The sequence below is a fragment of the Sciurus carolinensis genome, chromosome 1 (assembly GCF_902686445.1).
Source record: "Sciurus carolinensis chromosome 1, mSciCar1.2, whole genome shotgun sequence".
Classification (NCBI taxonomy): Eukaryota; Metazoa; Chordata; class Mammalia; order Rodentia; family Sciuridae; genus Sciurus; species Sciurus carolinensis.
The window spans coordinates 87178677-87190340 of NC_062213.1; positions in this window are offsets into that span (position 1 = coordinate 87178677).

An 11664-nucleotide genomic window follows, 5' to 3' on the forward strand; every position below is an offset into this window, starting at 1 on the left:
GAATCAAAAAAAAAAAAATACTTGGGAATCAATCTCACAAAAGAGGTGAAAGACCTCTACAATGAGAACTACAGAACACTAAGAAAGAAATTAAAGAAAACCTTAGAAGATGGAAAGATCTCCATGTTCTTGGATAGGCATAATAAATATTGTCAAAATGGCCATACTACCTAAAGTGCTATACAGATTCAATGCAATTACAATTAAAATCCCAAAGATGTACCAGGTAGAAATAGAGCAAGCAATCATGAAATTCATCTGGAAGAATAAAAAACCCATAATAGCTAAAGCAATTCTCAGTAGAAAGAGCGAAGCAGAAGGTTTTGCAATACCAGATCTTCAATTCTACTACAAAGCAATAGTAACAAAAACGGCATGATATTGGTACCAAAATAGAAAGGTAGATCCATGGTACAGAATAGAGGACATGGACACAAACCCAAATAAATACAATTTTATCATACTAGACAAAGGGTCCAAAAATATGCAATGGAGAAAAGAGAGCCTGTTCAACAAATGGTGCTGGGAAAACAGGAAAACCATATGCAACAGAATGAAAATAAACCCCTGTCTCTCACCCTACTCCAAAGTCAACTCAGAATGGATCAAGGACCTCAGGATCAGACCAGAGACCCTGCATCTTATAGAAGAAAAAGTAGGTCCAAACCTTCAACTTGTTGGCTTAGGATCAGATTTCCTTAACAGGACTCCCATAGCACAAGAAATAAAAGCAAGATTCAACAACTGGGATAGATTCAAACTAAAAAGCTTTCTCTCAGCAACGGAAACTCTCAGTAATGTGAAGAGAGAGCCTACAGAGTGGGAGAATATCTTTGCCACTCATACCTCAGATAGAGCGCTAATTTCCAGAATCTATAAAGAACTCAAAAAACTCTACACCAAGAATACAAATAATCCAATCAACAAATGGGCTAAGGAAATGAACAGACACTTCACAGAAGAAGATGTACAAGCAATCAACAGATATATGAAAAAATGTTCAACATCTAGTAATAAGAGAAAGGCAAATAAAAACTACCCTAAGATTTCATCTCACCCCAATTAGAATGGTGATTATCAAGAATACAAGCAACAACAGGTGTTGGCGAGAATGTGGGGAGAAAGGTACACTCATACATTGCTGGTGGGGTTGCAAATTAGTGCAGCCACTCTGGAAAGCAGTATGGAGATTCCTCAGAAAGCTTGGAATGGAATCACCATTTGACCCAGCTATCCCACTCCTTGGCCTATACCCAAAGGACTTAAAATCAGCATACTACAGAAATACAGCCACATCAATGTTCATTGCTGCTCAATTCACCATAGCCAGATTGTGGAACCAACCTAGATGCCCTTCAGTTGATGAATGGATAAAGAAACTGTGGCATATATACAATATAATATTACTCCGCAATGAAGAATGATAAAATTATGGCATTTGCAGGCAAATGGATGATATTGGAGAATATCATGCTAAGTGATAAAAGCCAATCTCAAAAAACTAAAGGACAAATGATCTTGCTGATAAGCGGATGAGGACATATAATGGGGGGTGGGAGGGGTTAGTGTTAGGGTTAGGGTTAGGTTTAGGGTTAGGGATAAGGAGGGTGGTAAGAATGGAGAAAGGAAGGACTGTGTAGAGGGAAAAGAGGAGTGGGAGAGATGGGGGGAAGGGGAAAAAATGAATCACACATCATTACCCTATGTAAATTTATGATTACACAGATGGTATGCCTTGACTCTATGTACCAATAGAGAAACAACATGTATCCCATTTGTATACAATAATAAAAAAATAACAAATGCAAATAAAAATATGAAAAAAACATGCTCCATACCATTAGCCATCAGGGAAGCAAATCAAAACTATCAAAAAAATAAAAAAAGGAAAAGAGAAAATACCCAGAGTTTCATGGAAATTAAATCGTGCATTTGCACAGAAAACGCAGTTCAGTTGCTGCCTAACAGTGCGTGCATAGGGAAAGCTCAATTCATGGAAATTGAAACAGCTTGTTATTACAGAAGCACCGTGCATGGAGGAACCACCACATCTGCAGAGCAAAGTGGAAATGAGGAGGGGATATGATAGGCAAAATTTCATTGAAATCTATTGGTAAAAATTTCTCAGAAAAGTAACATCAATTGCAGTCCTATTCAACCTGCACATTAGATTACTGCAAAGCAATACATAAGGGGTTTCTCAGGAAAACCTGGAGGTAGAGTGCTCAGATGTTGTAGAAGAGAGTGGGAACGAGGAGAAGAGAAAATACCCAGAGTTTCATGGAAATTCAGTCGTGCATTTGCTCAGAAAAAGAAATTTACTTGCTGCCTAACACTGCATGCATATGGAAAGCTGAATCCATGGAAATCAAAAGAGTTTGTTATAGCAGAAGCACCGTGCATGGTGTACCACCACATCTGGGGATCAAAGTGGAAATGAGGAGGGGAGATGATAGGCAAAGTTTCATTGAAATCCATTCGTGAAACTTTCTCAGAAAAGCAACTTCAATTTCAGCCCTTTCAACATGCATGTTAGATTATGCAACAGAAATTTATAAAGGGCTTGTCTAGAAAACCTGGAGGTAGAGTGCTGAGATGTTGGGGGCAGAGGGGAAATGAGGAAAAGAGAAAATACGCACAGTTTGATGGAAATCCAGTCGTGCGTTTGCTCAGAAAACGCAATTCAGTTGCTGCCTAACACTGCGTGCATAGGGAAAGCTCAATTGATGAAAATTGAAAGAGTTTGTCATAACAGAAGCACGTGCATGGTGGAACCACCACAACTGCAGAGCAAAGTGGGAATGAGAAATAAAGATGATACGTAAAGTTTCAATGAAATTCTTTCGTGAAACTTTCTCAGAGATGCAACTTCAATTTCAGCCCTATTGAACCTGCACGTTAGAGTACTGCAACAGCAATTCATAAGGGGTTTCTCAATAAAACTTGGAGGTAGAGGGCTCAGATTTTGGAGGAGAATGGGAACAAGGAAAAGAGAAAATATCCACAGTTCATGGAAATCCAATCGTGCATTTGCTCAGAAAACGCTATTCAGTTGCTGCCTAACATGCGTGAATGATGAAAGCGGAATTCATGGAAATCAAAAGAATTTGTTATAACAGAAGCACCGTGCATGGTGGAACCACCACATCTGTGTAGCAAAGTGGGAATGAGGAGGGGAGATGATAGGCAAAGTTTCATTGAAATCCATTCATGACACTTTCTCAGAGAAGCAACTTCAATTTCAGCCCTTTTGAACCTGCACGTAAGTGTATGCAATAGCAATACATAAGGGGCTTGTCTAGAAAACCTGGAGGTAGAGTGCTGAGATGTTGGGGGCAGAGTGGGAATGAGGAAAAGAGAAAATACACAGAGTTTCATGGAAATCAGTCATGCATTTGCTCAGAAAACGTAATTCAGTAGCTGCCTAACACTGTGTGTATAGGGAAAGCTGAATTCATGGAAATTGAAACAGTTTGTGATAACAGAAGCACCGTGCAGGTGGAACCACCACATTTGCGGAGCAAAGTGGGAATGAGGAGGAGAGATGATAGGCAAAGTTTAATTGAAATCCATTCCTGAAACTTTCTCAGAAAAGCAACTTCAATTTCAGCCCTTTTCAACCTGCACGTTAGAGTATGCAACAGAAATTCATAAAGGGTTTGTCTAGAAAACCTGGAGGTAGAGTGCTGAGATGTTGGGGGCAGAGGGGAAATGAGGAAAAGAGAAAATACGCACAGTTTGAGGGAAATCCAGCCGTGCGTTTGCTCAGAAAATGCAATTCAGTTGCTGCCTAACACTGCGTGCATAGGGAAAGCTCAATTGATGAAAATCGAAAGAGTTTGTTATAACAGAAGCACCGTGCATGGTGGAACCACCACATCCGTGGAGCAGAGTGGGAATGAGGCCGGGAGATGATAGGCAGAGTTTAATTAAAATCCATTCGTGAAACTTTCTGTGAAAAGCAACTTCAAATTCAGCCCTTCTCAAGTTGCACGCTAGAGTATGCAACAGAAATACATAAGGGGATTATCTAGAAAACCTGGAGATAGAGTGCTGAGATGTTGGGGGCAAAGTGGGAATGAGGAAAAGAGAAAATACGCAGAGTTTCATGGAAATAGACGTGCATTTCCTCAGAAATCCCAATTCAGTTGCTGCCTAACACTGTGTGCATTGGGAACCCTCAATTCATGGAAATCAAAAAGTTTGTTATAATAGAAGCACTTCCATGGTGGAACCACCATATCAGTGGATCAAAGTGGGAATGAGGAAGGGAGATGATAGGCAAAATTTCATTGAAATCCATTCGTGAAACTTTCTCCGAAAAGGAACTTCAATTTCAATCCTTTTCAACATGCTGCACCAGAAATACATAAGGGTCTGTCTACAAAGTCTACAAAGTCTGAAGGTAGAGTGCTCAGTGTTGTAGGAGAGAGTGAGAACAAGGAAAAGAGAAAATACCCAGAGTTTCATCAACCTTCTATTGTGCATTTGCATTGTGCATTTGCTCAGAAAACACAATTCAGTTGCTGCCTAAAACTGCCTAAAACTGCGTGCATAGGGAAAGCTAAATTAATGGAAATTGAAGCAGTTTGTTATAACAGAAGAACCGTGCGTGGTGGAACCACCACATCTGCGGAGCAAAGTGGGAATGAGGAGGGGAGATGTTAGGCAAAGTTTCATTAAAATTCATTCGTGAAAATTTCTCAGAAAAGTCACTTCAATTTCAACCCTTTTCAACCTATAAGTTAGAATATGCACCATAATTACAAAAGGGGCTTGTCTAGAAAACCAGGAGGTGGAGTGTTGAGATGTTGGGGGCAGAGTGGGAATGAGGAAAAGAGAAAATAGGCAGAGTTTTATGGAAATTCAGTCATGCATTACTCATAAAATGCAATTCAGATGCTGTCTATCATTGTGTCCATAGGGAAAGGTCTATTCATGGAATTCGAAAGAGTTTGTTATAACAGAAGCACCGTGAATGGTGGAACCAACACATCTGCAGAGCAAAGTGGGAATGAGGAGTGGAGATGATGGGCAAAGTTTCTTTGAAATCGATTCATGAAACTTTCTCGGAAAAGCAACTTCAATTTCAGTCCTATACAACTTGCACGTTAGAGTACTGCAACAGAAATACATAAGGGGTTTACCTAGAGTTCCTGGAGGTAGAGTGCTCAGATGTTTTAGGATAGAGTGGAACGGGGAAAAGAGAAAATACCAGAGTTTCATGGAAATTCAATTGTGCATTTGCTCAGAAAACGCAATTGAATTGCTGCCTAACACTGTGTGCAGAGGGAAAGCTCAATTAATGGAAATCGAAACAGTTTGTTATAATAGTGGCACCGTGCATGGTGGAACCACCACAACTGTGGAGTAAAGTGGGAATGAGAAGGGAAGAAGATATGCAAAGTTTCAATGAAATGCTTTCGTGAAACTTTCTCAGAAAAGCAACTTCAATTTCAGCCCTTTTTCAACTTGCACGCTAGAGTATACAACAGAAATACATAAGGGGCTTTTCTAGAAAACCTGGAGAGAGTGTTGAGATGTTGGGGGCTGAGTGGGAATGAGGAAAAGAGAAAATACCCAGGGTTTCATGGAAATTCAGTCGTGCATTTGCTCAGAAAGTGCAATTGAGTTGCAGCCTAACACTGTGTGCATAGGGAAAGCTCAATTCATGGAAATCGAAGAGGTTTATTATAACAGAAGCACCATGCAAGGTGGAACCACCTCATTTGCAGAGAAAAGTGTGAATGAGGAGGGGGGATGATAGGCAAAGTTTCATTGAAATGCATTCATGAAACTTTCTGAGAAAGGCAACTTCATTGTCAGCTGTATTCAAACTGCACGTTAGAGTACTGCAATAGCAATACATAACGGGCTTGTCTAGATAACCCGGAGGTAGAGTGCTCAGTTGTTTGGGGCCAGAGGAAAAGAGAAAATACCCAGAGTTTTGTGGAAATTCAGTCGTCAATTTGCACAGAAAATGCAATTCAGTTGCTGCGTAACACTGTGTGCATAGGGAAAGCTCAATTCATGGAAATCGATACAGTTTATTATAATTGAACCACCGTGCATGGTGGAACCACCACATCTGCGGAGCAAAGTGGGAGATGATAGGCACAATTTCATTGAAATGCATTCGTGAAACTTTCTCAGAAAAGCAACTTTACTTTCAACCATCAGGTCTGTGGAGCAAAGTGGGGAAGAGGAAGTGAGATGGTAGGCAAAGTTTCATTGAAATCCATTCGTGAAATCTTCTCAGAAAAGCAGCTTAATTTTCACACTTTTCCACTGCACGTTAGAGTACTGCAACACCAATACATAAGGGGTTTCTCAAGTATAGAAGTATAGAGCTCAGATATTGGGGACTGATTAGGAACGAGGAAAAGAGAAAATACCAAGAGTTTCATGGAAATTCAGTCTTGCATTTGCTCAGAAAACGCAATTAATTTGCTGCCTAACACTGCATGCATTGGGAAAGCTCAATTCATGGACATCAAAACAGTTTGTTATAACAGAAGCACCGTGCATGGTGGAGCCACCACTTTTGGGGTGCAAAGTGGAAAGGTGGTGCAGGGACGATAGGCAAAGTTTCATTGAAATCCATTCGTGAAGCTTTCTCAGGAAAGCAACTTGAATTTCAGCCGTATTCAACCTGCAATTTAGAGAATGCAACAGAAAGACATTAGGGGCTTGTCTAGAAAACCTGGAGGTAGAGTGCTCAGATATTGGGAGTAGAGTGGGAGCAAGGAAAAGAAAAAACACCCAGAGTTTCATGGATATACTGTCATGCATTTGCTCAGAAAACGCAATTCAGTTGCTGCCTAACACTGCCTGCATAGGGAAAGCTCAATTCATGGAAATGTAAGCAGCATGTTAAGACAGAAGCACCATGCATGGTGGAACCACCACATCAGCGGAACAAAGTGGGAATGAGGAGGGGGGATGATAGGCAAAGTTTCATTGAAATCCATTCGTGAAACTTTCTCAGATATGCAGCTTCATTTTCAGCCCTATTCAACCTGCGTGTTACCGAATGCAACAGAAATACATAAGGGGTTTCTCTAGAAAATCTGGTGGTATAGTGTACAAATGTTGGGGGCAGAGTGTGGAAAATGAAAAGGAAAAATACCCAGAGTTTCATGGAAATTCAGTCTTGCATTTCCTCAGAAAATGAAATTCAGTTGCTGCATAACTCTGCATTAATAGGGAAAGCTCAATTTATGGAAATTGATGCAGTTTGTTATAACAAAAGCACTGTGCATGGGGGAACCACCACATCTGCAGAGCAAAGTGGGAATGAGAAGGGGGGATGATAGGCAAAGTTTCAATGAAATCCATTCGTGAGACTTTCTCAGAAAAGCAAAATTCAGTCCTGCATTTGCTCAGAAAAACCAATTCAGTTGCTACCTAACAGTGTGTGCTTAGGGAAAGCCCAATTCATGGAAATTGAAACAGTTTGTTATAATACAAGCTCCGTGCATGGTGGAACCACCACATCTGCGGAGCAAAGGGGGAAAGAGGAGGGGAGATGATAGGCAAAGTATCATTGAAATCCATTAGTGAAACTTTTTCAGAAAAGCAACTTCATTTTCAGCCCTTTTCCAGCTGCACGTTTGAGTACTGCAAAAGGAATACATAAGGGGCTAGTCTAGAAACGTGGAGGTAGAGTGCTCAGATGGTGGGGAACAGAGTGGGAAAGAGGAAAAGAGAAAATACCCAGAGTTTCATGAAAGTTCTGTCGTGTATTTGCTCAGAAAACGCAATTCAGTGGCTGCATAACAGTGCGAGCATAGGAAAATCTCAATTCATGGAAATCGAAACAGTTTGTTATAACAGAACCACCTTGCATGGTGGAACCACCACATCTGCAGAGCATGGTGGGAGAGAGGAGGGAGATGATAGTCAAAGTTTCATTGAAATCCATTTGTGAAACTTTCTCAGAAAACAGCTTCATTTTCAGCTCTTTTCCTCCTGAACATTAGAGAACTGCAACCGTAATACAAAAGGGGTTTGTCTAGAAACCTTCAGGTAGAGTTATCAGATGTTGGGGGACAGAGTGTGAACGAGGAAAAGAGAATATACCCAGATTTTAATGGAAATTCAGTCGTGCATAGGCTCAGAAAAACAAATTCAGTGGCTTCCTAGCACTGCATGCTTAGGGAAAGCTCAATTCATGGAAATCGAAACAGTTTGTTACAATAGAAGCACCGTGCATGGTGGGACCATGATATCTGCAGAGGAAAATGGGAATGAGGAAGGGAGATGATAACGCAAAGTTTCATTGAAATCCATTGGTGAAACATTCTCAGAAAAGCAACTTAATTTTCAGCACTATACAACCTGCACGTAATTTATTGCAACAGAAATACATAAGTGGCTTGTCTAGAAAACATGGAGGTAATGTGCTCACATATTGGGATCATAGAGGGATCTAGGAAAAGAGAAGATACCCAGAGTTTCATGGAAATACTGTCGTGCATTTGCTCAAAAAACGAAATTCAGAGGCTGTATAACAGTGCGTGCACAGGGAAAGCTCAATTCATGGAAATCAAAACAGTTTGGTATAACACAAGCACCGTGCATGGGGGAACCACCACATCTGTGGAGCAAAGTGGGAATGAGGAGGGGAGACGATAGGCAAAGTTTAATTGAAATCCATTCGTGAAACTTTCTCAGAAAAGCTCCTTCAATTTCAGCCCTTATGAACCTGCATGTTAGAGTACTGCAACAGCAATACATAAGGGACTTTTCTAGAAAACCTGGAGGTAGAGTGCTCAGATGTTGAGGGAAAGAAGAAATGAGGAAAAGTGAAAATACCCAGAGTTTCATGAAAATTCTGTCATGCATTCGTTGAGAAAATTCAATTGAGTTGCTGCCTAACCCTGCGTGCAGAGTGAAAGCTCAATTCATGGAAATCAAAACAGTTTGTTAAAACAGAAGCACCATGCATGGTGGAACCACCACATCTGGGAAGCAATGTGGGAATGAAGAGGGGAGATGATAGGCAAAGTTTCATTGAAACCCATTCGTGAAACTTTCTCAGAAAAGCAACTTCAATTTCAGCCCTATTCAACATGCAAGTTAGAGAATGCAAAAGAAATACATAAGGGGTTTGTCTAGAAAAACTTTAGGGAGAGTCTCAGATGTTGTGGGCAGAGTGGGAAGTAGGAAAAGAAAAAATACCAAGGTTTCATGATAATTCTGTCTTGCATTTTTTCAGAAAATGCAGTTCAGTTGCTGCATAATACTGCATGCATACGGAAAGGTCAATTCAGGGAAGTGGAAACAGTATGTTAAAACAGAAGCACCGAGCATGGTGGAACCACCACATCAGTGGAACAAAGTGGAAATGAGGAAGGGGAGATGAAAGGCTAAGTTTCATTGATATCCGTTCATGAAACTCAAAATAAAGGAACGTCAATTTTAGCCCTATTCAACCTGCACATTAGAGTATGCAACAGAAATACATACGGGACTTGTCTAGAAAACGTGGAGGTAGAGTGCTCCGATATGGGGGAACAGAGTGGGAATGAAGAAAAGAGGAAATACCCAGGTTTCATGGAAATTCAGTCGTGCATTTGCTCAGAAAACGCAGTTCAGTGCTGCCTAATAGTGCATGCATAGGGAAAGGTCAATTCATAGAAATTGGAACAGTTTGTTGTAACAGAATCACCGTGCATGGTGCAACCACCATATCGGCCGAGGATAGTGGGAATGAGGAGGGGAGATGATAGGCAAAGTTTCAATGAAATCTATTCGTGAAACTCTCTCAGAAAGGCAGCTTCATTTTCAGACCTTTTCCTCCTGCACGTTAGAGTACTACAACAACAATACATATGGCGTTTCTCAAGAAAACCTGGAAGTACAGAGCTCAGATATTGAGGACTGAGTGGGAAGGAGGAAAAGAGAAAATACCCAGAGTTTCATGGAAATTCAGTCGTGCATTTGCTCAGAAAACGCAATTCTGTTGCTGCCTAACATTGCGTGCACAGGAAGCTCAATTCATGGAAATCGTAACAGTTTGTTATAACAGAATCACCGTGCATGGTGCAACCACCACAACAGTGGAACAAAGTGGGAATGAGGAAGGGGAGATGAGAGGCAAAGTTTCAGTAAAATACATTCGTGAAACTATCTCAGTAAAGGAACTTCAATTTCAGCACTATTCAACCTGCACATTAGAGTATGCAACAGAAATACATAAGGGCCTTGTCTACAAAACCAGGAGGTAGAGGGCTCAGATGTTGGGGGCACTGTGGGAACAAGGAAAAAGAAAATATCCAGTGTTTCATTGATTTTCAGTCCTGCATTTGCTCAGAAAACGCAATTCAGTTGCTTCCTAACCCTGTGTGCACAGGGAAAGCTCAATTCATGGAAATCGAAACTGTTTGTTATAACAGAAGCACCGTGCACGGTGTAACTACCACATCTGGGGAAGAAAGTGGAATGAGGAGGGGAGATGATAGGCAAAGTTTCATTGAAATCCTTTTGTGAAGTTTTCTCAGAAAAGCAGTTGCATTTTTAACCCTTTCTTCCTGGAAGTTAGAGTACTGCAAAAGCAATACATAAAGGACTTGTCTAGAAAACCTGGAGGTAGGGTATTCAGATGTTGCAGTCAGAGTGGGAATGAGGAAAGGAGAAAATACACAGAGTTTCATGGAAATTCATTCTTGCATTTGCTCAGAAAACATAATTCACTTTCTGCTTAAGACTGCGTGCATAGGGAAAGCTCAATTCATGGAAATTGAAACAGTGTGTTATAACAAAAGCACCATGCATAGTGGAAACGCCACATCTGAGGAGCAAAGTGGGAAAGAGGAGGGGAGATAATAGGCAAAGTATCATGGAAATCCATTCGTGAAACTTTCTCAGAAAAGCAACTTCATTTTCAGCCCTTTTCCAGCTTCACATCAGAGTATTTCAACAGCAATACATAAGGGAATTGTCTAGAAAACGTGGTGGTAGAGTGCGCCGATATTGGGGAACAGAGTGGGAATGAGGAAAAGAGAAAATATCCACAGTTTCATGGATATTCTGTCATGCATTTGCTCAGAAAACACAATTCAGTGTCTGCATTCCAGTGCGTGCACAGGGAAAGCTCAAGTCCTGGAAATCTAAACAGTTTGTTATAACAGAAGCATCATGCATAGTGGAACCACCACATCTGCGGAGCAAAGTGGGAATGAGAAGGGAAGAAGATATGCAAAGTTTCAATGAAATTGTTTCGTGAAACTTTCTCAGAAAAGGAACTTCAATTTTAGCCCTTTTCAACCTGCACGCTAGAGTATGCAACAGAAATACATAAGGGGCTTTTCTAGAAAACCTGGAGAGAGTGTTGAGATGTTGGGGGCCGAGTGGGAATGAGGAAAAGAGAAAATACCCAGAGTTTCATGAAAATTCTGTGGTGCATTTGCTCAGAAAACCCAATTGAGTTGCTGCCTAACCCTACGTGCAGAGGGAAAGCTCAATTCATGAAAATCGTAACAGTTTGTTAAAAAAGAAGCACCATGCATGGTGGAACCATCAAATCTGCTGTGCAAAGTGGAAATGAGGAGGGGATATGATAGGCAAAGTTTCAATGAAATCCATTCGTGAATCATTCTCAGAAAACACCTTCATTTTCAGTCCTTCTCCTCCTGCACTTTAGAGTACTGCAACAGCAAT